Genomic DNA, 11,856 nt, shown 5'->3' with positions numbered 1-11,856 from the left:
TTTTGCAAAATCTTCCCATGTTTTTTGTTGTTGATGTTACTCTCAGTGAACTCATTTCCATAAATAACTTAACTACTAAAGCAAAAAAATAAGATTAGAATTTAATCTGAAGGTCTCTCTCAGTAAATATCTCAGTTCTTAACTCATTAAGATATTATGCAACAACACTTACAATGCAGATGAGTTCAATGATGAAAGCTACTGAAAAAGCAGTAAAAGAGGAAAACTGGCAAAATGAATACCAAAAATGCAAAGAGTTTGGTATTCTCCCCCTTCTTAGGCAGATGTGTTTCCTTGTCCTTTCACAGAAAGAATCCAGTTAGATGAAAGACACATACACCCCAATGAATTTTCTATGAAACCCACCCATATACAAATGAGATTCAAAAATAAAAACCAGACAGACTGTTAAGACTACACAAGTAAGCAAATTTATTTTAAGACAGAACAAATATTGTGGCAAACAATATATAAATTCAATTGATAACAGGGGTAAATATCAGACTTTGTTTTCAAATAGATATAAAATATATTTGGATTTTTTTCTCCAAAAAGCAGCTCCTTTTCCTCCCCCACTACTCTAAAACCAATAGACCAAAGGACTCATCAGAATATTGGCTCCTCAGCTGGCAGGGAGTGTTGAAAGTCCTATGGGGAACCTGGAGATTTCCCTGCAGCAATTCTAGTTTCTACTAATTTTACAGTAGTGTAAAATGTATGTGGGCAAAAAACAAGTGCAGTAAAAATGCTATGGAAATACTCTGTGTTCTTAGTGTAGCTTTGGTCATTTCTATATGTACTGTCAAAGGCAAATATATTCCCTCTTAGGTTTAGGTCACCTACTTATCCTTTTCTTTCTTGGCTTCTTGCCCTAGAAACTCAGAAGGAGAAATCTATTACCACTGCAGACACTGCCTTTATTTTGACAGAAAAGGGACACATGATGGGCACTTTCTAGTGATCAAAACTGGAACAGACTTAGCTACATGAGTGCTCAGAGAGATAACAAGATGCATCCAATGCTTATTTGTGGAAAATGAATATTCACAAAGAACCAGGACTATTCAGCTCCAAAAATTAAATTCTCTTGTCCTCTGCAATTCAGCGATGATGGAGCTGCCTCTGTCACTGACTTTGCATCCTACCAATCCATGCCATCCTGAAATGGAAGAACTGATTTTTGAGAGCTGAGGAAATTCATTGCTTAAGCCTAGTTTATATAGTTAAATGGTGTCCAGTGTGACCATCCAGAGCTAGCAGAAATCCACAGAGCCTGGTACTGCACTTTTCCATTTAACCATTAACAGTGTTCTAGTGGGCAAAGCTGGGGCTAATGTAGCTACACAGGCACTCACATGCTACAAGGAATGAGCACAGATTTCAATTGTGTATTGGTAAATCCTCCATGTTGCCAGTATTTACCCTTTGCAATGCAAGGTCCCTGCATTGGGAATACCCTGCATGCAAGTTGACAGCATTACTCCTGCTTGTGGCCAGAGGAGTGCCTGCTGTGTGATGCAGATTATTTTTTTCCTGCAGTGCTGAGTGAGGAGCCCCTAGATTTCTCCTATTCCACTGGCACAAGAAATGAAATATCGAGTGTCTTAGCACTCTTGCATGGCAGAGAGAGCTGCACTGCTGTCTGGTCACTTACCTATCCTGTAGTGGTTGTAAGGACCGTATCCATGCCAGATAGTTCATGTAAGTGTGTGCTATGCAACAGCATATTTGATATAAATCTATAGTGCCCAACCAGTCCTGAAGCAGTAGCCATTAAAGTGGCTACTGCAATAGTGAACGAGTCTCACTCACCCAGTCAAATAGCCACATGTTGCTAGCGTGTTGGACACCATGGATATATAGTGGAACTGGAACGAAAATCAGCTAAGGTTCAAAGAATTTTAAACACCTGAGGAGTAACCTAGATTCTTGGCCTTGCTAGGACTACAGAGCAAGTATGCTGAAACCATCTCCTAGGGGAAATACAAGAGCATGTTGTATAGAAACAGAGCTCCTTTTTGGAAAAACAATCCTGAACCCAAAGAAAGCACACATAGAAAACAGTAGATTGTCAATGGTACTTTGAAACAAATTCAAGTTTATCATTTTGTGTGTTTACTTCATACAAACAGACGAGAGAGACTTTAAACTTCAAGCTTTGTTCAGCATGTGTGCAGTTAGCATCCACAAAAGCACCATCGGGTATGGAAGAATTAGCACCACATAATTTTAGGACCTAACTGGCAACATGCATCATTAAAAAACTTGGAACAAGGAAATTTTTGTGGTACATGGTACAATCTATTATAAACAATACAAGGCAATTTATGATTTTTCATATAGTACAATACAGTCACTGATCAATGAACCCTTTTAGTACAGTACATGACAAGTCACACCTTGCACCCTGTTAACACTAGAATAGGCTGCAAATTTTAAAATGTTTTATGTGAGAGGGTTAGTTTACCTTCTTCCTACCTTCGAAATTCAGGGTCTGATAGTTACATGATCTCAGAAAGAGTGCCTAGATTTGCTGGTCTTTGTTTCAATACGGGCAAATACCAAATGTGTATTTTGCCAACAAAGACAAATTAAATGTCAGAACTACAAAAACAAAAAAACAAACAAAAAAAACCCCAACAACGAAGAGCTGTTACCCTTTAGCCTTCCTGAAATGTAGGCGATGCAGTAGCATCCCAATGTGGAAGTCAAGGAAGTGCCCCAATGGGCATCTGAGTAGATTTGCGGATATAGCTAGGAGTGCTATGGAGTGGGCAGCCTTGGGATGATGGAATGGCCTGCCTCAGTCTGAACATGAGGTCATGATGTGGGGCTTCAACATCTGATGTTACCCAGCATAGGAGGAATACGACTGCCCTGCTCTGCAGCTGGGAACCAGACTTAGGGGCAGAGTTCCAGAGCCAAGAGCTACACTGGGAGGTACCCAGCCCCCTATTCCAGGATCAAATATGTGAATAACCCTGCTGCCATCACTTCCTCCTATGTCAGTTAATAACTTGCAGGGACCTTGGACAACCAAGACGTAAAGAGTCAGGACCTGTACAGTTGTCTCCTCCTTGCTGACCAACTGGCCCTTGCTCTCTCAGCCATGCTCCTCCTCCCTTTCATTTCTCCTCCTCCCATCTCTTCTCTTTCCCACCCCCACAGTCCTGCTGTTCTCTTTCCTCTACTGCTCTCACTGGCACTACTGTATATTGTTGTCCTCCTTTCTCTCTCGCCCTCAGAACGTGCTCCACTCCCTCTTTTGCTGCCTCCTTCTCCTCCTCTCTGGTGACATCTGCCTTGCCCCTACCTCTGCCCTCTCCTTGCTGGGAGCTACCTCTTATTCCAGACATGGATTTGATTGCCACCTTGACCCTCCCACGGCTCACAAATCTACTTCTTGACTGACAAATAATCACCCTCCATCCAGTCCCACATCTCAGTCCATCTATGATAGTTCTTCTGCAATGCCCTGTTGTCTTTTTATACCCAACATGCCCCAGCTGGGCCCTTGATCCTTCTCCCATTTCCCTATGTCACCCTAGAGATGAACCTCCCCTGACTCACGCAGGCCCATAACCAGGGATCTTATTCTGTCTTTTCTCTCCTACTTTCCTGCATATTGAGAGATCAGACCCTCAACCTCCGGCTGTTACTCCCGTTGCCTCGTACCCCTCAGATGCTGCTGCCCCGACTCATCGCTTCAACAACATCAGCTCCCTCCATCGTACATCTACTTCCTTATTCTCCCCAGTTCAGTCGGCCAGGCAGAGTGAGCTGATTGCTCCCGCTCACACCTGTACCTCCCTATTCCTGACACTACCTCGCTTTGACTCTGTCCCCTTTAAAAACCACTAAAAATATCTGACACAGCCATGTCAATTTTTCATCAGATTCATTCCTGGATATTCTCTATTCCTGCCCTTGATCTTTAGTCACTTATCTACATCTGAGCAGCCCCTAGGGCAAAACATGGGCCTCTGGGTATCACCTTCTTATATTGGTCATTGCCGCTGCTGCTAACAATAAAGAGGCTGGGGGAATAGAAAATCTAATTTAAATGGATTAGTGACACCTGCAGGGTTAATGAAAGGTAAATTGCACATGGGTCACTTGACAACATGCGGGAGCTAACCACCCTAAGCATTAGTTTCTATTTTATTGGGGCACTTGCATAGCAGATTTTGATAACCATGAGAGCTGGGATAAGCTTAGTTTTGACTCAGAAAACACACTCCGTGCTATAATGGCCAGGCCCATCTGGTTAGGTGCACTTGAGGATAAAAGAGGTTAAAGGCATATTCACATTATTACTCTAAAGCTAGCTGTATGATTGCAGAGACAGTGGAATGTACCCTCCCCTCCGCCGCCCCCACACACACCAACTTAGCTGGCAATGAAATGTCTTTCTGGAAACAGATCATGCAAAGAGACTCTGAATTTTTAGTTGCATTTAGACCAATTTTGGCTTCCTGCAAGATACTGTATTACAAACAAGTAGAAAGAGTAGCCAGACCCACGCCAGTACCATTTCATACCTCTGACGTAGTGAGAACAGGGTCCAATGGGAAAAGTGCTAAATTACAGTACATTTGCATTTTTATATGTCAACTACTGAACAGCAAAACAGATTGTTTGAAAACAGAATCAGTATCGTACAGTAAGTTCACATTTAATTCTTCACCATTTCTACACTTTTAACACATGCATTTTATTTCCATTATTTTAATTCCAGTAGGACCAAAATCCTTCAGAATAATGATCTAACATTAAACAAAAAAGAAAAATATTAAGCATCACATAAGTTTCCGAAAAGTCAGTTAATTAGCATCACAACATACTCAGGTTTACATTTAAGATTTTTCATGCCATGACTTTAAAACACCTTTTGGTTAATAATATTCTACTGAAAAAGAGTACTGTCGGGGAATATACATATATCTATCTATAGTTTTAAATTACTACCTGCTATACACAGGTTTCTGATAAACTTGACTCATTTCAATGTCATCCTATTAATGTATGTAGCTGTGAAATTAATATATTTATTAAAAGAATGCGAAATGATTATAGTGACCTTAAATGTTGTTAAAAAGATAAATTACAGGAAAACATTGCCTGTGTGCCATTACAATTTACTTTTTGACTATCAACAAAAATACTTAAGAATTTTATCCCTTTTGAAATATTTTTCTGATGAAAAAGGTGCTTTGCTATAAATTACACTTGGGCTTGTCACGTGTGCCACGTACTAGAGAACTTTATGTACTTTCGACATCTTGAAGGAAGAGATGCCAACTAAAAGAGGGCAGCAAGCGTACTTTGAAGATAAGCTGCTCCCTGCTTCCCATATCCTGAGCTAACATAGTATGCCTTCACTACAGGCTGGATCGACAGGCAGCAATCGATCCAGGGGAGATCAATTTATGGCATCTAGAATAGACACAATGAATTGACCACTGAGCGCTCTCCTGTTGACTCCAGGACTCCATCAGAACGATAAGAATAAGCAGAGTTGAAAGGAGAGCGTCAGATGTTGACTTGTCACCATGGTAAGCAGACCTAAGTGCGTCGACTTCAGCTACATTATTCACATAGCTGAAATTGCATAACTTAGGTCGACAGCCTGCAGTAGTATAAACAAGGCTTGAGTAAATGGCACACCATAGTCATTTTAGCTCACTGAGAACTTTCAATTTTCAAAAGCACCTATGTGGCTTAGGAGTCCAAATGCCTTGCAGGTCTATCTAGAGTCCTGAGTCACACCTTTTGAAAATGTTTCCCTCTAACTAGCTATGCCTATTGCTAAGACATGCCAATACTTCCAGCTGTTATGGATTTAAACCTGGATGTGCAGAATGAATTGAGCTATGAAAAACGCCCCGTCCTTAATTTTAGCACCACAGCTAAAAAGATAGAATATAAAAGCATGATCCTATTTGACCACCAATACTTAACATTTTTAAAATCACTTCAATACTTAATCAAGCTACCAAAACAATAGAGAGTTCTATTCCAATGAAAAATCTAATCAGAGCTGAGAGGAAGAAATCATTAAAATCTATGGTTTGTTAGGAAAAATATTTTGATTGCTGCAGCAAAAGAAATGTAACTGATATATCTACTTTTAGAATTAATACACCATCTTCGGACTAGTAGAATTTATCACGCTATACTCTTACAAGATTATTTCTGTTTGTCAGCTGGTTTATAATGATGTATGAAATCCCAATTTACATTTCATACTTTAGACTGAATGTGCAATTTACTACACTAAGCATGTGGCCTTATCTAGCATATTTCACATGGGAAGAACTCTCACTAGGAGCATTGCCAAAATAAGAAATGACTGGACCCGTAACTAGTAAAGTAGGAAAAATATACATCCTGTAGTGATATTTAGATACCCACAGCATAAATGCCTTCACAACCAGATAATTTGTAGAGCCCTGAATGAATACAAAATCTGTATTGACAGCCACATCCATATCTGCAAAAATGAGCTGCGGGATATCCACATCCGCGGATGCGGATACTCGTGGATATAAAGTGGATATCTGCACATTTTCAGGGTACTAATAATTTGTTCTTTACTAGAACAGAACCTGAAGGCTTTTTAAAGAAGCTAAACATCAATCAAGGGCTTGACAGAGTGCAGCGTGTGATGTTAAATATGTACAACCTACATCTGAGGGTATTACTTCATTTTCAAAATCATATAGAATTAATGCTTAGCATATGGTGACAAAATATCATATTCAATGGAGTGTCTTTCCAATCATTCTCTGAACAGTGCCACTCTTCAAATTCAACAGCAAACCCAACAAACATTCTTCCCAATATGCCGTCCTCCAAGTATTCTATAGTTCCTCCCTTTGAAAAAGACCTTTTTTTTTGTATAAGCCCATAAAAGGTCTAAATTGAACTTCCTATAGAGGCACACTAACGGTTTTTATTGCAATGGCTTAAGCACAGTCTGCACTGACAATGCTGTCCAATAAACCTCAAGAATTTTCAATTTGCTTTCCTGGCTACCATTGATAGACACAAAGGTAAAATTGCGATACCAAAAGCAAGAGTATGTAGCCACATACTTAACTGTATCTGTTATTTCACAGCCAGTGGTCTGGGCAATGCAAAGTATAAAATACAGGGTCTTGCGCGGTTCTTCTCCCCCATAAGATTTCACCTGTATCTTTGGTGTTTCTAAAAAGCTATATACTCAATGGCCTCAAAATTTAGAACAATCGCATTTGCCTGGACACCAACAATACATTGAAGATACATTACATATGTTTGGATTGTTTTGTTTCAGTAATGTATATAATTTCTAACATATTTACTGATGTCAAGTGCCAGACAGTGGTCGTATTCACTTAAAATTCTTTGCTGATTGCCACTACATTTTTAAAACATACAGCCTGCTATAGGCTACACAAAGTAGGAAAAACAAATAGCATAAAACTCAGTGCTAATAGTACTTATAAAAGTGCAGTGCTCCATATAGTCAGAAGCAAAATGACTACTAATACGTAAAGTGCTAGCTTTAAAGTTGGTTTGGTTCAGCATCCAAAACCCGGTTAGAACACGTATGGTACTTAGGGACTAAATAAAGAGTAGAGAGCACTGAAATTGCACATGCCACACCAAAAGTGCTCCAGATTACTTCATCATTTAGAGATGCACAAAGCTACTGTTCAGCTAGTGAACACATACAAAAAAAAGCAGCTGACATCTTCTAGTTTACAATAAAGTACATTTCAGAAACTTCATTAGCACAAACCAATTCAGAAAGAAATTATTACAACTTACAAAAACAACAGTCTTTCAGAACGTTTACAAATCTTTGCTACCATGATACGCAAAGTCTAGTGAAAGCTTTCCTGGAAAGCCTGCCAAACGTCAGCAGCAAGCTTCACAAATGCTTTGACATGCAGTTCACAGAGGAGTCGCTTTAGAGACTGCCTCCTTTTTCACACGGTCTTACATTTAAGCCTATTTATTTTTAGCTTTCCAATCAGGCGTTAAACTGACATTGTCTCTTGACCACTGTAGCAGTGAAAAGACAATTAATGAAATAACAAGTTTATGAATGTAATCTTAATGAAATTCTCAATATTAGCTCTTAATTTCTATAAAGCAAAGCATAGCCAGTATGTTTTTGGATTAGCAGGTATTTTCTTTAAGCTTCTAGCATTTCATACTGCATAGCTGTGAGAAATGAAATGACATGAAGTGAGCGTGACAAACACCGATATCCAAAACAATTGTGATACTCCCATGTCATTGCATGGGTGACCTCTAAGACTACTGCAATTTACACATTTTTTGAGATGGTTTGAAGAATACAGCATTCCACTCAGGAAATGACTTTGTCAGATGTCTTGCAAATTAATGAAGCGTGCACCACAATGTATTTCAGTTCTTAGTGCTCGCTTTATTGTTCTCTGTAAACACGTCAAACTAAAAGATCTAGGCCAGCTGAGACAAAAATCTAAACATCAGCAAGTCCAGATCAGAGAGAGTAACAAGTGTATCATTAGTTAACATCTAGTATACCAGCTACTTAACTCTTGTGAGATCTGAGAAAGTCATCTGGAGGAGGAGAAGGGAGTATGAGAACACATAGTACACTGGTATCGTTACTTCTTATTAGTCCAGATAAGCAGAAAGGTTGCTTTTTCTTACCGTTTGGTAACACTGCATTACTTATCATGCCAATGTAGACACAATGAATTGAATGGTAACATAACTCACTTATAATTGTACATTTCAAACAATAGTACCAGTCTGTTGTCTTTTAAACATGGAGAAAATGCATATGGAAACTAAATCTAGAAATAGAAGAAGTTATTAAAGAGAAGCAGGGCTCAGAAATTCAGTGCCTCGCTGGTGATTTAAAACTGTCAGCAGCTCCTCGTCCTGCAGCTTTACCAAGTTATATAGCCACAGACCTGATCCCTGGTGGGTAGTGACACTTCCCTTTGGCAGTGGCCTCACAATACTGGAATTGGAATTATGTAGCTGCTTGCGACTTCCCCTTCCCAGGGAAAAAGTCTGGGACACTATTGTAGCTGGCTGTCCCATAGAGCGTTGGGGCTCTGGGGAATTCTCTGGCTTGAGAAAAAGATAGACTGTGCATGTGACAGGTGGACATTTAGGGAGCCAGGAGAAAAGGTGTTAAAGATGAGTGTCCCTGGCTAACTGCCCCTTCTGGAGCCCAATCAAAAAGCAGCCGCAAGCAAAACACAAATAGGGAGAGGCAAGAGCCTTCCATACAGCGTTACAGAAGCTTTTGGGCGTAGTGCTCCCAGGAGATGAACCACTGCTGGCTCCAATAACCCCCTCAGGGCCAAAAAGATTTTTTTTTATTCAATTAAAACTATTTGCAGAGATTTCTCCCATGAATCTTCCCTTTTGGAGCTGGGCAGGCAGCTGGAACAGCTTCACTGTTTTAGTAACTATGAGCTGCAGAGATCCAGCAGGCTGGGAAATGGCTGGGTACAATCAAAGCTGCTGCAGTGAGCTTGTTAATTTCAACTGCAGCAGCTCTGCTCTGGAATTTACGGCTGGTATTTATGGCCTTCTTGGACTTTATAGCTATTTTTATTACATGAAACTTAGGAACCTCAGCGGAGATGCCCCATGTCAAAAAGGAATGGAAGGCAGTGCCTGCTCCAGAGAGCATACATCATTATAGACAGTACTGTCCCAAAAGCCACAGAAATTCCTTCTGGACCAGGCTTTCAATATTCTTAAACAAAAAAAAACACCCCAAACTCAGAGTCTCTTTCCTCTCACAGCTCTTAGGCAGCGGTTTACAATCTGGGATCCACAGCCTCTCTCTAAGATTTCTAAAGGGATCTGCATCTCCTTTCAAAAATGTTAGGGGGGGTCTGCAAACGAGAGGTTCAAAACCTCTGCTCTAAAAGGAAAGCTCCCTTCCTCTTGCAGGATCACTTCACCAAACAGTCTACTCAGCAGACACAAGACATAGGATTTTTAGGAGCTCATTGTGTATTTATTTATTTTAAAATATTTTTACCCCAACTTTCTATTTAAAATATTGGAGGTGGCTTACAAAATTTTAACAGACAATATATATAAAAAGTAGAATAAAAGACCCCAAGAGGGAGGCATAAAACCTACTAACACACACCAAGAGGAGGGCCGCGGGTATTTGTGCAAGAACACTGACTTTGTAATGTACAAAATCAGTGGTTCTTGCGCAAATACTCCAACGCTCCCGCTCAGGGATAAGCCCTGTTGCGCAAGTATTCTTGTGCAAGAGGGCCAGTGTAGACAGCAACGTTAATTTCTTGCGCAAGAAAGCCCTATGGCTAAAATGGCCATCGGAGCTTTCTTGCGCAAGAGAGCGTCTACACTGGCACGGATGCTTTTGCACAAAAGCAAATCTTTTGCGCAAAGGCACATGGCCAGTATAGACGCTCTCTTGCGCAAATACTTTTAACGGAAAAACTTTTCCGTTAAAAGTATTTGCGCAAAATCATGCCAGTCTAGACACAGCCCAAGAGTTTTACAAAGACATATCAAACAATAGCAGTCCAGGCTTACATGATTCACACTGAAATCATTCTAGAGAGAGAGGAAAGTTCTCTATAAAAATGAATTTGTAGCAATGCCATAAAATCAGGTTCCATGATTTGCATTTTATTCTACCATTTCCCCTTCTGAAAAAGAAAACATCTCTTCTGCCATGGTTAAAAATGCCAAAAGTCTTACTAAGATCTTACTCTGTGGGGTGGCACCTCTGCGCCATCGCTAGTAGTTTTCTGCAACTAATTACAGGCCTGTCACCAGCAATGGAGCTAGAGAAGCAGATGGTAAAAAAGTTTGTGGGATGGGAAACAAGGAGAGGTCACTCTCCCGCAGTAATCAGGCTCTCTTGGTAAGATGGGTGCAATCAAATGATGTGATTTAATACTACCAGACATGATGGTCACATATCCAGGAACAAAGCATGCAAGTCACATTTGGAGGATAGGGGACCATATTCGGGAAAGCAGTGACTCTGAAAAGGACTTAAAAGGTTATAGGGGCCCGAACATAGGTCCCAGCATGAATATGATAGCTAATACAATTCTTGGATGTATAGACAAGATAATACTGAAATGGAGATGGGAAGTGTTATTACCTATGTATTCAGCTATAGTAAGACCATACTGTGTCTGGTCCTGACATCCAGACTTCAAAAAGAAGATGAGTAAGTCAGATTGGATTCTAATAAAACATATAAAAATACTTTGACCTGGAAAATCTGCTTTGCTGAGAGAGACTAGAGGGATTTAATCTATTTAGCTTATCAAAGAGAAAGTTAAGTGGAAATGTAATCCTGATCCAAGTATCTCCACAAAAGAAAGATGTCTGTAGATTAAGACTAACTAATATCACAAGTGACATGTAACAAGATCCACTGTCTAGAAGCTCAAGTTAGGAAAAATGCAAATTGGAAGCAAACTGCAACTTCATAGTAAGGATGAACTACTGGACAATTGATGACCTGACTCCTCATCTTCAAAGTAGCAAGATGTTTATACTCATAGAATTTACTTTTTTTTAAAAGCATCAAAGCTGGAACGGAAGTTTTTTTTCTAAATGAGAAAAATCAAAACACCTTTTTTATTTGTAAAATGCCTTTGCTCTTAAATTGGAATGGTCCATGTGGTAGATTGTGGAAGGAAAATAGTTACTCTCCCCCCTTGATTTGACCCACAAAGTATAGCAGTTCCTTTACTGGAATCCAGAGGTCTGATTTTTCAAACATGGCTGAGCATTTGCCATCCTCTTGCTCTCACTGAGTTGTGTGAGTGTTCAACACCTTTGAAAGTTAAA

General features: G+C 39.9%; 1 protein-coding gene across 2 annotated transcripts in view; it reads right to left on the bottom strand.

The window, feature by feature from the left end:
• Window positions 1–408: 408 nt before the first annotated feature.
• Window positions 409–11,856, bottom strand: part of PURG (purine rich element binding protein G) — a 33,712-nt gene continuing 22,264 nt past the window's right edge. For both annotated transcript variants that reach the window (XR_012903946.2, XM_075929333.2), the window contains one exon: window positions 409–11,856. This exon is cut by the window's right edge. The gene's annotated coding sequence lies outside the window, so the exon portion shown is untranslated.

This window comes from Pelodiscus sinensis, chromosome 4 (assembly GCF_052426305.1).
Source record: "Pelodiscus sinensis isolate ZL-2025 chromosome 4, ASM5242630v1, whole genome shotgun sequence".
Classification (NCBI taxonomy): Eukaryota; Metazoa; Chordata; order Testudines; family Trionychidae; genus Pelodiscus; species Pelodiscus sinensis.
This window is presented reverse-complemented; position numbering and strand designations above follow the sequence as displayed.